This window comes from Ornithorhynchus anatinus, chromosome 15 (genome assembly GCF_004115215.2).
Source record: "Ornithorhynchus anatinus isolate Pmale09 chromosome 15, mOrnAna1.pri.v4, whole genome shotgun sequence".
Lineage (NCBI taxonomy): Eukaryota > Metazoa > Chordata > Mammalia > Monotremata > Ornithorhynchidae > Ornithorhynchus > Ornithorhynchus anatinus.
In genome coordinates, this window is record NC_041742.1 from 20,510,872 (window position 1) to 20,529,035 (window position 18,164).

At 41.5% G+C, this 18,164-nt stretch overlaps 1 protein-coding gene across 4 annotated transcripts in view; it reads left to right on the forward strand.

The window, feature by feature from the left end:
* TBL1X (transducin beta like 1 X-linked) overlaps positions 1–18,164 on the forward strand; it is a 192,127-nt gene that overhangs the window by 115,244 nt on the left and 58,719 nt on the right. The window contains exon 3 of one of the 4 annotated variants that reach the window (XM_029079768.2): positions 9,594–9,688. The exons of the other annotated variants lie outside the window; for them this stretch is intronic. The gene's annotated coding sequence lies outside the window, so the exon portion shown is untranslated. The remainder of the gene's footprint in view (positions 1–9,593; positions 9,689–18,164) is intronic. 4 annotated transcript variants of the gene reach the window in all.

Genomic DNA, 18,164 nt, shown 5'->3' on the forward strand with positions numbered 1-18,164 from the left:
TGTCGAACCCTCTGCCGTTAAGGAGGTGGACGCTATTTTGAATGGTCTCTCTAGGGCTGGTGTCTTCCAGCCATTCATCGTGGTGCCTCCTTGTTTGAGGATTTGCTTTTTACCTAGCTGCATCAGCTTTGCCTAAATTAGAAAGCTAAAACTGACTCGACTTTGGCTGAAGAAAGCGTTGCTGTTAAATGAGGGTTAGTGGCGGCTAGTCAACATCCAAACAATTTTTACACTGGTCACAGTAAGAACATACTAACTTGCTTAGCGCCAGTTGTGGATGATGATGTCAGCTGAGACTCTGGTCACTTAGCTTCTAACCATGTTCCTGCCTTCACTACAGCTAAATTATAAATTCGAACCCAAAAACATGGAAGAAAATAGCCATTGGATACTATTCTGGGATACAACTTCCATAATAACAGAAATTCTCCTTTTTGGAAAAAACATTAGCAAAATAATGAGGCATATGATCTGGGTGGTTCTTGAAGCAGAAACATTCCTAGAATGCAAAAAATTAAGAAGTAAGGAAGTCTGGCAGAGATGGTGGAGAATGTACGAGATGTTGGAAGGTGGACAAATAAATCCTTATTTGGGTGACAGAGGTGGTACACTAAACATCTTGAGGAATTGACCTCCGTAAATAAAACATTCATCCAGCTGTCGAGGTAGAATATTCTAAACCCTCAATTCTGATAGGACTACCATTATTCAGTCCATCAAACACATGTATCGACTGCTTACTGTGTGCAGAGCACTGTGCCAAGCACCTGGTAGAGTACAGTATAACAGAATTGGTAGACTTATTCCTTACCTCCATTGAGCTTACAATCTAGAGGGAGAGACGGACATTAATAGTAATTAATTAATTAATTACAGCTATGTATGTAAGTGCAATGAGGCTGAGGGTGTGGATCAATAAAGGGTGCAAACCTAAGTCCAGGGGCGATACAGGAGGGAGTGAGAGAAGTGAGGGTTTAAAAGTAGGGGAAGGCCTCTCGGAAGAGATGTACCATTAATAGGACTTTGAAGGCAGGGACAGTCAATGTCTGTTGGATGTGAAGGGGAAGAGAGTTCCAGGCCAGAGGTAGGACGTTGCCTAGAGGTAGGTGAGATAGAGGAGATTGAGGTACAGTGGGTAAGTTGATGTTAGAGGAGTGAAGTGTGTAGGCTGGGTTGTTGTAGGAGATGAAAGAGGTGAGGTAGGAGGACAGAGAAATACTCCATGATGGAGTATTCTCGGGATCCTGATACACTTTTTCAGATACATATGTGCGTGTGTGTGTGTGTGTATTATACATGTATATAAAAGAGTAAGCACTTAAATGCCATCTCTCTCTCTCTCTCACACACACACACACACATATACATATGTATGTCTTGTGGCATTTAAGCACCTACTTCCAAGCACTAAGAACAGTGCTTTGCACACAGTAAGGGCTCGATAAATAGAATTGATTGATTGCCAGGCACTGTTCTAAACGCTGGGGTAGATATAAGCTAATAAGGTTGGACGCAGTCCCTATCCCCCATGGGGCTCACAGTCTAAATCCCCCCTTACAGATGAGGTATGGCTCAGTGGAAAGAGCACGGGCTTTGGAGTCAGATGTCATGGGTTTGAATCCCCATTCGGCCACTTGTCCGCTGTGTGACTTTGGGCAAGTCACTTGACTTCTCGGTGCCTCAGTTACCTCATCTGTAAAATGGGGATGAAGACTGTGAGCCCCACATGGGACAACCTGATTCCCCTATGTCTATCCCAGCGCTTAGAACAGTGCTCGGCATATAGTAAGTGCTTAACAAATACCAGCATTATTATTATTAACTGAGGCACAGAGAAGTTGTGACCTGCCCAAGATCACACAGCAAGGAAGTGGTGGAGCCAGGATTAGAATCCAGAGCCTTCTGACTTCCAGGCCCGTACTCTATACAATAGGCCATGCTGTTTCTCCTTTTTAACAGTCAAACGTTTGCATAACCGAGATATACTATGGTAACAAATGCTTTTGTGAAGCCTAAAAATAGAACAGTCAGTTTTATCTATACTAGCACATGTGGAATATTCCACTAGAAGGAAAAGATGTCCTATAGGATGCCCTCAAAAAGAAGTCTGGCCTAGTGGAAAGAGCAGAGGCCTGGGAATCAGAGAACCTGCATTCTAATCCCTCCTAGGCCACTTGCCTGCTGTGTGACCTTGGACCAGTCACTGAAATTCTAATTGTGTGTTTTCTTGTCTGTTAAATGGGGATTAGATATCCCTCTTCCTCTCAGCTAGACAGTGAGCCCCAAATGGGACAGGGATTGTGTCTGACCTGATTAATTTGTGCCTATCTCTAGGACAGAAGCTTGGCTTATAGCAAACTATTAAATATCACAAGTATTATTATTTTTTAGGAGTTTCCAGTCTAAAAGAGTAGCAAGCAAAAACCAATTACCTGAGCTGGCTCTAGGAAGAAGGTGTTTGTTTTTGTTGTGTTTGTTAAGCATTTAACTGTATCAAATACTGTTCTATGGACTGGGATGGGTACAAATAAATTATGTTGGACACAGTCTCTGTACTGAATGGGGTTCACAGTCTGAAGCAGAACAGATATCTCCATTTTATAGTTGAGGAAACTGAGGCACCGAGAATTCAAGCGACTTACCCAAGGTCACACAGCAAGGAATTGGCAGAGCTGGAATTAGATCCCAGGTCCTTCTGATTGGCAGGCCATGCTGCTTCTCCTGTTGATGGTAGATATGAAAATTGAATTGGGTTTCTCCATCTCCCATCAACCCCTTCTCCATCTCCCATCAACATAGGGACCGCTCTGAAGCCCGTACACAACTGGCATACATATCTCTAATGGTATATAGTTCTTTTAATAGGAATAACCTCGAGTGGGGCTTCCCTCACCCACTGCCACTCCCATCTGCCCTGTGCGTGAGTTTCTCCTTTTGGGGCTATGTAGACAATGCTGGAGGGAATCCAGTTGGTTGGAACATAAAATGCCTGGCGCTTTGCCTTGGAATGGTCAAGGTTTCTCACTGAGCTCATCCACATGGCTAGGATCGGCCAGACTGGTTGCAGGAGGAGTTCCCTCATCTGACCTCCGGTTTCAAGCACATGTTTTCTCAGCAACCTTCACTCCTCTATCCAGTCAGGACTGGAGTGGAAGACGGCAGTTGCGTTCTGAACTCTGATCCTGACATCACCATACACACTGCCCTCCCCTTAGTCTGCTGATTGAGTCAACCTCATCAAAGGTATTTTTGTAGGACGTAATTAGATGTTCCACTTTTTACTCAGTGCCGATACTCTGTTGACAATCTCTGCAGTGATCATGAGTGCAGTCATCAAAAAGCCAACCAAAACACTGCGATGTGAATAGGGCTTTGTTCTAAGACTGTATCTGGAAAATGAATTTTTTCTTTGATGTTATTAGAACTTCAACATGTCAGTTATTACTTTATTAGAGAGAGATGATGGTCATTCCCCTTGAATTCCCATCCAGTTCCATAAAAAAATAGCCTCTGATCAAACACTTTAGTTTTTATCATCCTAAAAGCAGAGACGCTAAACAAGGCTCTGTCAAAAGGAAGAACTAACAAGCATCATCTATTTCTGTAATGCTTAAAGGAAGAGTTTGAAACTCAATCTGCTGGTTTATTAGCATGTTTTGCTCAGCTTAGAAATCTTTACTGAAATCTTTAAAAAAAAAAAAAAAAAGGAGGAGAGAAAAGCAAAATGATGAATCGTATTTGTACTCTGCTGGTTTACTAACTGGAATTTTAAAAAGCTTATTGATAAAACTGGAAATAATACATTGCAACAGAGTTTGTAAGAAACTGTTTTGACATTTTTGAGTGCACTGTAAGACTACAAAGTATCAAATGAACAACCATGAAATATTTAAGTAAGTCGCTACGTGCTTTTGTGTTGTTAGGAGCAAAATACAGTAAAAACCCACCCATTGTGGTATCAGTTAAGCGCTTCCTATGTGCCAACCGCTGTACTGAGTCCTGCCGTTGAAAATTATCAGGTAATAATATTCACGTTCTGCAAGTATGTCCAATAATTATTAGCCTAATCATTTTCTAACAGTAGTAGTAATAGAATAGATTAAGTACCTATTAAGTGCACCTACTTACCCTGCCCACAAAGAGCTTATGCTTCAGTTAATGCAACAGAACTGTTACATCCAAATTAGCAAAATAGCAGGATGTCAAATCCTTGGAGCTGGAAGGAGTTCAGGGAAAGTATTAGGGCAGTTTAATCAGACAGTGCAACTTTTCCTGCCACTCATACTAAGCATCCATTAAAACCATACAAACCATACCGACACTTAAGCGACACCACCCAGTTATGTGCCGGTAAGGTAGCAGAAACCTGCGATGGCCCTGGGCTCTGAACCACGAATGAAAATCCTCGGTTATTTTAAGATGTACTTAGTTGTAGGAGCTTAATCAATACCACAGTTTTCATGATTCCCCCGATTAGACTGTAAGCCCGTCAAAGGGCAGGGACTGTCTCTCTCTGTTACCGATTTGTACATTCTAAGCGCTTAGGACAGTGCTCTGCACATAATAAGCGCTCAGTAAATACTATTGAATGAATGAATGAATGATGTTGATGATAATTTAGGGATTCTCTCAACTAGTGGCTAACCTCAGTCTTTATTCTGATTTATTCTGAGTCCCTATCAAGGTGTAGACTATGCAGAGTTGCCTATAAAACTCTAGGTGCTTCAGGGCAGCCTTCTCTGCATGGCGGCTCCTGGAGGGTTTTTGATTTGTTTGGTTTTTATGGTATTTGTTCAGCTCTCACTTTCCCAGGCACTGTACTGGGTGCTGGCTAGATAAAACTAATCAGGTTGGATGTAGTCCCTGCCCCACGTGGGGCTCACAGTCTTAATCCCCATTTTACAGAAGAGGTAGCTGAGCCCCAGAGACGTTAAGTGACTGGTCCAAGGTCACACAGCAGACAAATGGCAGAGCTAGGATTAGAAGCCAGATCCTTCTGACTCTCAGGACTGTAAGCTATCCATTAGCTACATTGTTTGGGGAGCACCATATAGGTTATCTCAAACACTCTAACTGTGGGCACAGTCTTTTGTGTTGCAGGAGTTTTCTGGTGCATGGAAGTTTATTTGGATGCCAATTTCCAGGGCTCTCATTACAGACCTGCTTCACTCCAGTGGTGAATGGGCCTATGAGGCATTTTGAACTCGGATTCAGATGACGAGAGTTGCTTCAAGTAACTTTAAAGAACTTGCTGAATTTCTCCAAGTAGACAAGTTTAATTAGTAACTTCTGCAATGCTAGACTGATTCAAACAATTAAACAGTGGTATTTACTGATTACTTACTGTGTGCAGAGCACTGGACTAAGCTACTTGGGAAATTACAATAAACATGATCCTTGCCCTCAAGGAACTTATAGCCCCGCTGCCCGTGTCAAATACCAGAGTTCACAGGGAATATCTTTTAAGATCTTACACATCTGTTTTTAAAAATGCATGAAAGATCATAGATGAACAGTAATTACATAAAATCTTCTGTGAAAGCAGTGTGGTCTAGTGGATAGATCACAAGCCTGGGAGTTAGAAAAACCTGGCTTCTAATCCTGACTCCTCCACTTTCCTGCTATGTGTCCTTGGGCAAGTCACGTAACTTCTCTGTTCCTCAGTTTCCTCATGGAATGGGAAATGGGAATTGAGATTGTGAGGTCTATGTGGGACAGGGACTGTGTCCACCCCAATTACCATGTATCTACTCCAGTACTTAGAACAGTGCCTGGTACATGATAAGCGCTTAACAAATGCCATCATCATTATTATTATTATTATTGTTATTAAGAGCATGGACTCCTCATTTATTTGACTTAAAGTGAAACTCAGTATATTCTAGTAATAAAAGGAATTATTTTCTTTTGAAGGCATGCTAATCATTGCATAGATGCAGGGGTAGCATTCATCAAGGAATGTCTTAAGAGTTTCAAATCACAAATGCTTGTGCTCAGGAACAAACTCTGAATCAGGATTTATTGCACCTACATTTCATTATCAGTTTACCATTTTTTTTAAATCCATGTTAGAGTGACATGTTACAAAGATTTTTAGGCTATGATTTAAATATCTTTTAAACATTATCATTTTTTTGGAAGGAGTGGCAAAGTATCTGCAAATAAACTGGGTGAAGTAGCCAAACTTAGAAACTGCCAGAGTGGAATGCTCTAAACAAGATTTTTTTTTTTCCATAAACCGATGACACTCCACCAAGTGAAATGAATTATCCTGGTGTTTTACTCTGAGAGATTGGGGCAGCTGGGAGAAGCCAACAGAAGGAAATGTTAAGCCAGGAACATCTTTAAAATTGCAACCCCATCCCTTGGTAGCAGATGAGAGGCAAGTTCTCAAATTGCTGGATCTGTGGGCTTTCCAAAATAGGAATTCAGAGAATTCATTGAGCATAATGAAAAGGGAAAAGTGACTTTACCCAAGTTGGTTTTTTTTCCTTCAGGGAGCAGTACAACTGTGTAATGAGCACTGTACAGCCTACAGAAGAAATTAGTAAATGTAGGACAAATCTGTAAAAATGAATTTGATTTAGTCCCTGTTAAATTGGTTTGAATAAGCTGAGCTCCACCAACTAAATCAGGAGATGGGATTTATTTCTTTTTGATATGTGATTTCCATCCAGGCTCAGTACAGAAATTCGGTTTCTTATTTCTCATAACAAATGGCCATCCTTGATCAGGAGACAAGTTTTCCTCTCTCTTTAAAAAATAACAACTTGGCAGTTTCGATTTCTTCTTTAATTGAAATATATTATGATAAAACATGTAATTTGGACTCCCATAGGTTTCACATGCTAAACTCAAAATCCAATTTTAGTATTTATAAGAATGAATCAGGATATATGGGTAAAAATGCCTGAAAAGTAGCTATAAACTATGTTACCAATCTACTGTTTCTTAATACATCAGACCACAAGTGTTAGCAATGATTTTCCCAAAGCTGGTGCTTTAAAGTGGTCTCTTGGAACAGGTGCACAAAAACAATAATAATAATTCTGTCATTTAAGAGTTTACTCTGTACCAGGCACTATTCTAAACCCTGGGGTAGATACAGGATAATCCAATTGGATACGTTCCTTGTCCCATATAGGACTCATAGTCATAATCCCCATATTACTGATGAGGGAACTGAGGCCCAGTTAAATGAAGTGACTTGCCCAAGGTCACAAAGCAGAGAAGTGGCAGAGCTGGGATTAGAACCCAGGTTCTTCTGACTTCCGGCCCCTTTTTTATCCACTGTAACAAAGCTAATGCCTTATATCTCAACATAGCCTTCAAAGGGTTTCTGGACAAAGGGGAATACTAGTTACCAACTGCATAAGGATAAACAGAAGAATAAGTAGTGGTTTGCACATAATGGAACATAGTTTAAAATAGAGCCAGATTTTGTGACTACTTTCAAACCTTCAGATGGTCTAAATTTTATGTTAAACACCGTAAGTGTTTTTGGCTACCAATCTTTCTGTCAGGGCTGCTTGATACTCAATTCCTGATTGTCCATTGAGGTCTAAAGTGACCATAAATTCACTTCATTTAAAGAACTAACTCGGTAGTGTACCTTTTTTTTGGTTGGTTTTTATTTGTTGTGCTTGTGAAAGTTTAAAACCAGTCAGGTCCTGTCTGCCTCAGAACCTAAAATATGCTGTTACTGTGGACGTATTGAGCCATCCATCAATCAGTGGTATTTTTTCAGACCTTACTGGGTGCAGAGTACAGCAGCGTGGCTTAGCGGAAAGAGCACGGTCTCGGAAGTCAGAGGTCATGGGTTCTAATTCCGCCTCTGCCACTTGTCTGATGTGTAACTTTGGGCAACTCACTTAACTTCTCTGTGGCTCAGTTACCTCCTCTGTAAAATGGAGATGAAGACTGTGAGCCCCACTTGGGACAATCTGATTACCTTGTATCTCCCCCAGCGCTTAGAACGTGCTTGGCACATAGTAAGCGCTAAACAAATACCATCATTATTATTATTACTGTACTTGGACTTGGAAGAGTACAATAGAATTGGTAGAGACCCTGCCCGCAAGGAGCTTATATTCTAGTGAAGGAGCTTACATTCGAGTGGTACCAGCTATCAATCACCTTCCCCCTACACTCTGAGACCCGTGTGGACAGAAATATGTATAGTATTGAATTGTATCTTCCCCAGCACTTAGCACAGTGCTTGGCACATAGTAAACTCTTACAAATTCCACAGTTATTTGTAACAGTATTGGCACAAATACCTCACAAGTGGAAAGATAAGCACATCTTTCTAGCCCTGCAAGATATAAGATTCACTTTGGGTCCCATTAATCAAAAGGATTTATAGAACACCACTACAGAAAGACAGCTAAAATAGGGGTACAAAACAATCCCCACCTTTAAGGGAGCCTATCATCTTCACAAGTTTTGAAGGATGATTTTCTTATACAAAAATTGAAGTGATGTCTGTCTTTGAATAATTAAATTGATTTTTTTTAAGAAGCTCCTTGTCGAAAAGTTCATCTTAGAGGAAACATGCTCATATTTATGAGGATTTCATTAGTTTCCTTGTGGTTTCACATTTTACACCACCACCATGAAAAAAGGAGCTCATGCTATGCTTAGAAGCTTATTATGGAGGTTCTTATCCTGAAAACAGATTATTATTTTTGCTTATTCTCCATGCATTTATCAAAAATTATTTCCTTGGAGTTTAATCGGAATTATTTTCTAATGTCCTCTTCATTTCCACACTTTTTTCATTTGTAGAGTTGGAAAATGGCTTTCCAGTAAAACACAAAAGGATGATTGTGATTGAATTCTGCTCTGCTATAGCTGGAGAGATTAGGGGTGCCGACGTTGGTTACATAAACTACCCTGGGGATTACGATTTTCTTTTGAATATGTTTATGATTATTTTGAAAAAGAGTGAACTAAAACTTGGGTTTAAAAAACTGTGGCAACTGGCTTTCAGTAATCCTCTTAGTGGTGGGGTTTTTTAAATAAAATAATGCACATCCTTGACCGGTTCCCACTCTCTGACCTGCATCCCTTCCTTCACCCTCTGCCTCTACAAGTTTTCTAGACATGATGTTCATATTTGGAAATATGAATCAGTAAGCTAAACAACCATAGTCTGTCTCTCAGACGTGTCTATTGTATTGGGCTCTCCCAAGTTCTTAGTACAGTGCTCCCCATACACAGTAAGGTCCTCTACCTACATTTGTTAGTAGCATGGAATTTAAAATTCTGCAAATTTGGGGTTTTTAATCCACAGCCACCTCGTCCTGTCTCAGCTCCCCCTCCCTCATCCTGCTCCCTCAGCATCCTCTTGAGATGGCATTCAGCTGGATCAGATTCAACCCTGAGATAAACTGATTCATCCTTAGATAGATGGGTCACGTATGATGTCACTGCAGTTTATCTGGATTTGCAAAAAAAGGGATCTAGTCAATTTTTTGATTGATCCTTCTTCGGGGAGGCTGGTTAGGAAGTGGGGAGATGGAAGGAACTTAAGACAGTAAATCATAGTATTTGTTTTTAATAAGTTCTCCCCATTTCTCATGAATTACTAGGAAGGTCTCCTCCAGGCAGATGCTGTGCTGTTTATGTGGTTGGATGTTTGAAAGTTCACTTGTTTAAAAAGTCTACCCATGAAGTCACCATAAAGGTAATCAAATCACCTCTACCATTTGATTCTTCTCACTTAGCTTTTAATGGCTAAACATCCAAATCAAACTCATTGCAGAAACTGACCTCCTTCTGTCCCCTGAAAAATTTGCCAAGATGGAGCTTGTAGGTCATATGCCTTCCTTTAATTGAAGCAAAAATAAGCGGGATCTATAGATGGTATTAATATGATTGTGAGTTGGAACAGCCAGTTTTCAGCTAAGGGGAGATGTTGAAACGTGCTCCATCTGTCTGAGATTGAATAACAGTGTGATGTTGAGTCAGCCATTTCTGTTTTCTTAGGCCTCACAGATAGCGATGATGGATGGTAATGATGTCACCCTAACGTTGCTCTCATACATTAATGTTGTGCCCTGTAATTAACGTGAACATTTCCAGATAAATGTCTCATCTGCAGTGTGTGTGTGTGTGTGTGTGTGTGTGTATGTGTGTCTTGAAGTTAACTCTACATTATGATTTTCTACTCCATTTTATTTGTTATGATGGGCTTTGTATTAAAAGCTGACAGACACAAATAAATGCAGATAGGTTTTGCCAGAAGGAAGAGATGGTGAATTAAAATATGGATAAAGTCTACCCTCCCTTGTACAGAACGAGAGAGAAAAGTTGGAAATTGGTTAATTTGCTGCATAGCACAGAACATTCAGATCCAATGGAGATTATCTTAACCAGATTTTTCCAGTTGGACTGAAATCACAGATCAAATTAACTGAATTGATCAAATGTCTTCTTCAGTATGCATGTGGAGTCCAGCCTTAGGGATTTAGACAAGAGTCCTGAAATTGAAAACGGTACACCAAATATCCTCCTTGCAAAACTGATTTGAAGCTGTTTTGGGTGCCGTGAGTGTGTGTTGGATAAGAGGTCAGAGATTCCCAAAACATTGTCACCTTGAAAATAGGTACTTGCTTACTTTTCCTGGGGTCTACAGTTAATCGGAATTATCCCGATAGGAGAGAAAACAAAATGGAAAACCTCCAGGATTTAAGGGGTGGCAGCAACCTCTTTAGCTTAATATGTGGGAATGGCAAAAAGGAATTATAATGTGGTCACCACCACATTTAGGAAGCTTTTGAACAATTCTCGGTCTCCCAAAGATTTAGTTTTGGAACCTCCCAATCCAAATCTGCATTCGCACACACACACACACCCCTTCCCCCCAACCCCCTTTCCACCCTTGCATCTAAATTCTGTCAGATTTTGGAGATGATGTTAATTTGCAGATTGACAGGGCAAAGGTGTTCGACATAGTGGAGTTTTGTACGTGTTTCCTGCATCATTACCCACAGCTACATAATCTTCAGAATTAGAGAGGATCCAGCTCATTTTGTATGATTACAAATATTCTCCCTTTCTTACTGTCACCTGCATCTCATATTGCCACATCCCCTTGTAGAGTTCTTCAGTGGACCTCCAAGGGCCCTTGTGCATCCCCAATCGATGGTATTTACTGAGCGCTTACTAGATGCAGAGCACTGTACTAAGGACTTGGGATACAACACAACAGTTGGTAGACGTGTTCCCTGCCCACAAGGATGTTATGGTCTAAAGGGAGCTTAAAACCTCCCTCAAAGCCAATTTTTTTATTTTGGCTAGCCGCCTCAGGTCCGTTTGACTAGCAGGTCTGCCCACTCGGCACCCTCCCCCTTCAACCTTTATCTGTGGTTTTTTTAATGGCATTTATTAAGTGCTTACTATGTGCTAAACACTAGGCCGGTTATAAAATAATACACTAACAGTTACAGAAAAAAATATTCAGTCTCATCTCACCTCACTAGATCATAAACTTGCAGATGGAGGTGACTTAATAGGACATGGACAGTCCTTTATAACATTTACACTGGGTTTGTGGGCTGCTCATTTTCTTCAAATTCAGAAACCAGTTTTAAGTCATGTATCCTTGATATGTGTAGTCAGCAGATTTCACATAGTAATTTTTGGCATTTCATTCAACTTGAAAGACTGGCTAACAGTTTTTTCCCAAGTGAGTTTGGATTTTAGTGTATATTAATATATTGATCAATTGTATTTATTGAATGCTTACCGTGAGCAGAGCACTCTGCTAAACGCCTGGGACCTTACAGGCTAGAGGGGAGAAGCAGACGTTAAAATCAATTACAAATAGATATGTACATAAGTGCTATGGGTTTGTTCTCTTTCCTCACCGAATGGGTACCTAAATAGAACCCATTCTCCCTAGACCCCCTCCAATCTGGCTTCTGTCCCCTCCACTCTACCGAGACTGCTCTCTCTAAGGTCACCCATGACCTCCTTCTTGCCAAATCCAATGGCTCCTACTCCATTCTGATCCTCCTTGACCTCTCTGCTGCCTTTGACACTGTCGACCATCCCCTCCTCCTCCATACCTTATCTCACCTTGGCTTCATGGACTCTGTCCTCTCCCGGTTCTCCTCTTACCTCTCTGGCCGATCATTCTCGGTCTCCAAAGCTGGAGCCTCCTCCCCCTCCCATCCTTTAACTGTTGGAGTTCCTCAAGGGTCAGTTCTTGGCCCTCTTCTGTTCTCCATTTACACTCACTCCCTCGGTGAACTCATCCGCTCTCACGGCTTTGACTACCATCTCTACGCAGATGACACGCAGATCTACATCTCCGCCCCTGTCCTCTCCCCCTCCCTTCGGGCTCGCATCTCCTCCTGCCTCCGGGACGTCTCCACCTGGATGTCGGCCCGCCACCTAAAACTCAACATGAGCGAGACTGAGCTCCTCATCTTCCCTCCCAAACCCGGTCCTCTCCCAGACTTCTCTATTACCGTGGATGGCACGACCATCCTTCCCGTCCCGCAGGCCCGCAATCTCGGTGTCATCCTTGACTCGTCCCTCTCGTTCACCCCACACATCCTATCCGTTACCAAGACCTGCCGGTTTCACCTCTACAATATCGCCAAGATCCGCCCTTTCCTCTCCACCCAAACGGCTACCTTACTATTACGGGCTCTCGTTATATCCCGGCTAGACTACTGTGTCAGCCTTCTCTCTGACCTCCCTTCCTCCTCTCTCGCCCCGCTCCGGTCTATTCTTCACTCCGCTGCCCGGCTCATCTTCCTGCAGAAACGATCTGGGCCTGTCACTCCCCTTCTTAAACAACTCCAGTGGTTGCCTATCGACCTCCGCTCCAAACAAAAACTCCTCACTCTAGGCTTCAAGGCTCTCCATCACCTTGCCCCTTCCTACCTCTCCTCCCTTCTCTCTTTCTACCGCCCACCCCGCACACTCCGCTCCTCTGCCGCCCACCTCCTCACCGTCCCTCGGTCTCGCCTATCCCGCCGTCGACCCCTGGGTCACGTCCTCCCGCGGTCCTGGAACGCCCTCCCTCCTCACCTCCGCCAAACTGATTCTCTTTCCCTCTTCAAAACCTTACTTAAAAATCACCTCCTCCAGGAGGCGTTCCCAGACTGAGCTCCTCTTCCCCCTCTACTCCCTCTGCCATCCCCCCTTTACCTCTCCGCAGCTAAAGCCTCATTTTCCCCTTTTCCCTCTGCTCCTCCACCTCTCCCTTCCCATCCCCACAGCACCGTACTCGTCCGCTCAACTGTATATATTTTCGTTACCCTATTTATTTTGTTAATGAATTGTACATCGCCTTGATTCTATTTAGTTGCCATTGTTTTTACGAGATGTTCTTCCCCTTGACGCTGTTTAGTGCCATTGTTCTTGTCTGTCCGTCTCCCCCGATTAGACTGTAAGCCCGTCAAACGGCAGGGACTGTCTCTATCTGTTGCCGACTTGTTCATCCCAAGCGCTTAGTACAGTGCTCTGCACATAGTAAGCGCTCAATAAATACTATTGAATGAATGAATGAATAGAACGTGAACCTTAGAGAGACGAGGTGGAAGGTTGAAGAGACTTTTGAAGACCTGATAGCGCTCTCTCCCTTTTTTGAATTGTCACCACCTTTTGAGTTGGAGGCCACCCGAGGGGGTGAATCCAAAATGAGGGAGAAGGATGCGGTCAAGACACAATCAAACTGTGGTCACTCCAAGTTGAAGCCTGCAGTTGTTAGGAAGCCACAGTCTTTAGGGAAGGAATGTACAGGTCCTTTCTTCTGCTGGAATTAAAGTGGATGTGGGAGTTACATAGCTGGTCTAACTGCTAGAAGAGTATGGTGATTATTTTATTTTATATTTTAAATGCTCCCACATTTTATGAGGTATGGAAAAGTTAAGTTGAAGGGCAGTTTAATTATAGATCTTAGAGAGAGTTATGGTGGACCTGATGTCTCCACTGAAGTAAACTCGGGATTACTTCTTTCTGTGTTTACTCAGTGGTTAACTGCAATGTCATTCTTTCGCTGTGCTTTACTCACATATTTGGTATTCTCTCACATTGAGGAGCAAAATTCCTAAGAGCAGAAGGAGGAAAAATCAGAATCAAGGTTTTGGGAGTTTTGAAGCGTTTTTTTGAGAAGCACCTTTACAAACCAACGTGCTTCCCCTCACAAAATAGATAATTTAGTTTGCTAAAATAAATTTGTATGAACATTTTCAATACCCAAATGGATGCAAATTAATCCACTATTCCATCTTAAATCTGCTATAGTCTACTTAAATCAATTTAACACATTTGTGTCATGAATTGACAACATGGCCTAGTGGAAAGAGTATGGGCCTGAGAGGATGGGCCTAATCCTGACTCTGCCAATTGCGTCCTATGTGACCTTGGGTAAGTCACTTAACTTTTCTCTGTGCCTCAGTTACCTCATCTGTAAGATGGGGTTTGAATCTTCCTCTCTCCAACTTAAACTGTGAGCTCAGTGTGGAACAGAGACTGTGCCCAACCTGATGAACTTGGATCTACTCGATGCTTAGTACAGTGATTGGCATATAGTAATTGCTTCACAAATACCATTAAAAAAAAGAAAAATGCACCAGTCTCAAAGTCTTTTCACCAGGTCCCCGTTGTCTCCCCAAAATGACTTGGGTCATTATGGGAACAGTTTGTAAAAACCTTTCTTGAATGTAATTTGTGAACCTGGACAGATGTTTGTATTTTAGCTAAAAACTTCTAAACTGATTAACCATTAGTAGCGAGAAGCCACAGTGATGATATCCAGTACTTGGTTACTTGAAAATACATTGTGATTAACTCATAAACTAGAGTGGAATCTAATCAGTGCATCTTCCCTCTTTTCCCCCCATTATGGGGAGAGAGAGAATGTTAAATCCTTTGATATGTTCCTCAACTTAAAATCTTAACTTTTGATTGTTCAATACATTGGATAAAAACTTGAACTGTAGCACGTAAGGAATTTAGTGTATATTTTAAGGACTGTTTTGAATGAACACTTGAGTGAGAGCTATTATCCCTACTTTAAATATTTAAAATCCTGTTTTCATCCCATTGTCACCTTGGTTAATTTATGTTAAAGTCTGGATGTTATGCTAATGTCCTGGTTAAATGCTCTGTCAATTCTCGGACACTGTTTTCAAGACAACTATTTTGTGATTATCTTGGGGAAGCTTTCCTCCCAAGAATTCATTTTGAAGCAGAATTTCCCAAGCATAGCTGGCAATGTGAGAGGAAAGTAGAACACAACCAGGCTACAATTTCCTGTGTCCGTAAAGCTATAAAAGAAAATAGTCATTCCTCTTTGGCTGCTGGCAGCGTGTACCACTCCAGGCCAGTAGAAAAGATCAGTGGGAAGCATTGATTATTAAGATGAGTCATTGCAGAGACTCATGCATGAAAGGCCTCTCGAAACAGAATCCCCAATCTTCAGCATTCACCAACGCAGAATGAGAATAGCCAATATCAAGAAAGAGGAAATAAATACAGGAGCAAAAGCAAAAGGATAAGTCATCACGGCACTAGTTTCCCGTGGAAACCTGAAAGACCATAGGCCTCTTGGGTTCATTTTAGTGTTTGTGGGAAACTGAGGGACACTGAAATTTAAAGGATTGTTTAGTTTTTTGTTTCAGGAAACAAGAAGCATTTCCATTTGTGGTATCTGAATGCCTGACCTGTCCAAGAATGCTTTGCTGAAACCTTGTGTACTTAACCTAGGATGTCTGAAGACTAGAATCTTGAAAGATGTGACTGACTTCAATTTGAGTCCAGTTTTCGGGCTCAAAAACTGAGAACTCTCACTCTCAGTTGACATAATTCCTTACGAGTTACATGAAATTATTCCTCAAGTCAAGGTCATGAAGGAAAGCGCTCAAAAACTGAGAACTCTCACTCTCAGTTGACATAATTCCTTACAACGAATTATATGAAATTATTCCTCAAGTCAAGGTCATGAAGGAAAGCCACTATCATCTTACCACTTCCTTCTTTAAGATTTTCTGGTATTAAAAAGGCTAATTGTTTCCGGTGTTCATCCAGCATTCACAAAGCTTCATTTTATATGCTGTGAGTTTGAAGAGCAGTATCATGTGGCATGTTGCTACCCCGCTTAACTTATTTCTAACCCCTCAGTGCTTGGTTACACCCGAAAAAGGGGTGGAATCAAGGCCAGGTTTTTATTTGACAAGTTATCCATCTTCTCTTTCCTCGCCCACCTTGCGTGCAATTTCTTTCTCAGCAAATTACTTGAAGTTCTGAATTCACAAGGTGCATGTCTCATTTCAGTTTTCTTCATTTCCTGTACAGTCCATCTTTTTTAACATCAACTCCGTTTTAAGCCACCGTGGACAGAAATAGAAAAAAGTTTAAATGCGCTATCTGACTTATAAAGAGTTGTGTGCTGTAGAGCCTAGCGTCTTGACTGGGACAACATACCAATATTAAGGAAATGTGAATTTTTTTATGATATTGATTAAGCGTTTACTACGTATCAAACACTGTTGTAAGCTCTGAGGCAGATACAAGTTAATTATGTTGGACACAGTCCCTGCCCCACAGGGCTCACAGTCTGTTGCCTACTTTCGGGAAAGAGCATGCCATTTCTGTAGTGAGGGTGGTTCTTTAAGCTTTTCCTAATACATGTCAAGAACTCCCATTGATGTAGAAGCTGGACTTTGTTTCTGGCCCCCAATATGGCAGTAATGAGCTGAGGTGAAAAAAAGCATGGTCTAGGGAATCGAGTCAGAAGGGCCTGGGTTCTAATTGCGGCTCTGCCACTTATCTGCTGTGACCTTGGGCAAGTCACTTCTCAGCACCTCAGTTCCCTCATCTGTAAAATGGGGATTTAAACTGTGAGCCCTATGTAGAATAGGGACTGTGTCCAACCTGATTATCTTCTATCTACCGCAGAGTTTAGAACAGTGCCTGGCATATAGTAAGTGCTTAACAAATAGCACTGTTATTATAAATACTTTATCAGGGACCCTGTCTCATTCCCAGAGCTTAGTAGAGTATATACAATGTTCTGTGCACAATAAGCGCTTAATAAATATTATTTCTATTGCTATGACTGTTCCCTGCAGCATCTAAAACTTTGGCAGTAATGAGCCACATTCCCTAGTTTCCTTCCATGAGTCGGGTCCAAAGCAAACTGCAGAAGGGTCGGACTTTGCAGATCTATTTTCGTGTTTGGTGATACTTGTAGTACAGGAAATCTTCTAAATGAACTACAGTATCCATTTTTGTAAATTGCATCATTAAACTAAATTGAAAGGAGATGCAAGGAACAGATACTGTCTGGGGTTTTTTGAGTGCATTTCTCACATTGTTCACATTACTGACAATAAAAAGATCAGAGAAGAGATAGACCAGAATCTAACTGCTGCTCTGAACATTTTTGCTAGTGAGGCACTGTTTCTGGACTATCAGTTGGAGAGGGGAATCCATTTATAGTCAGTATTGGAGTATGAATTAATGAAAAAAATAGCAAATGTGGACCAGGTCATTTTCCGGATTCATGAAAAATTGAAAATTGGAATGATTCCTGGTTTTTCTTGATGAAAATGGGTATATTTCTTCACCATGAGGTGTCAAAGGGAGGTCACGGTACACAACCAGAATTTAAAATTACAAAAGGGGGTGTTGCAGTACACTTCTTTAGGTTTTGTTTGTGTGCTTTTTTTTAACCATCATACTAGGAATTATATTCGTTTTATTTTCACTAACACATCTTTTCCTGTGTTTTGGACGATTCATTTTGCTGAGCAGGGTAGAGATTTGAAACTCAAAGCCCAACCTTGAATTTCACTATCTGGACAACAAGCCTTTTGTCCTCATGTAACCTCTAGTAGGATTAAAACTACGCTTTTAGTCCCCAAGCTCTTAAAACTATTTGTCACAGTGTCTGCATGTATCTAGGATTAAGCTGGAAAGAACAAAAAAAGGGCATGTTTAATAAGGATCCCAGATTCTGCTTTCCAACTCTTTTACTGGTAAATCCAGAAGGAAATGCAAAATGCATTGCTTTGCTTAAGGCCTGTGTGACATAGCTCAAGAAATTGTCCAATCCTGTTCACTGTTTTAGAAACCCGACACTGACTGCTCCTCCATTTTCAGCTCTGCCCAGACTGAAAATCTGGGGCCTGACCTTATCC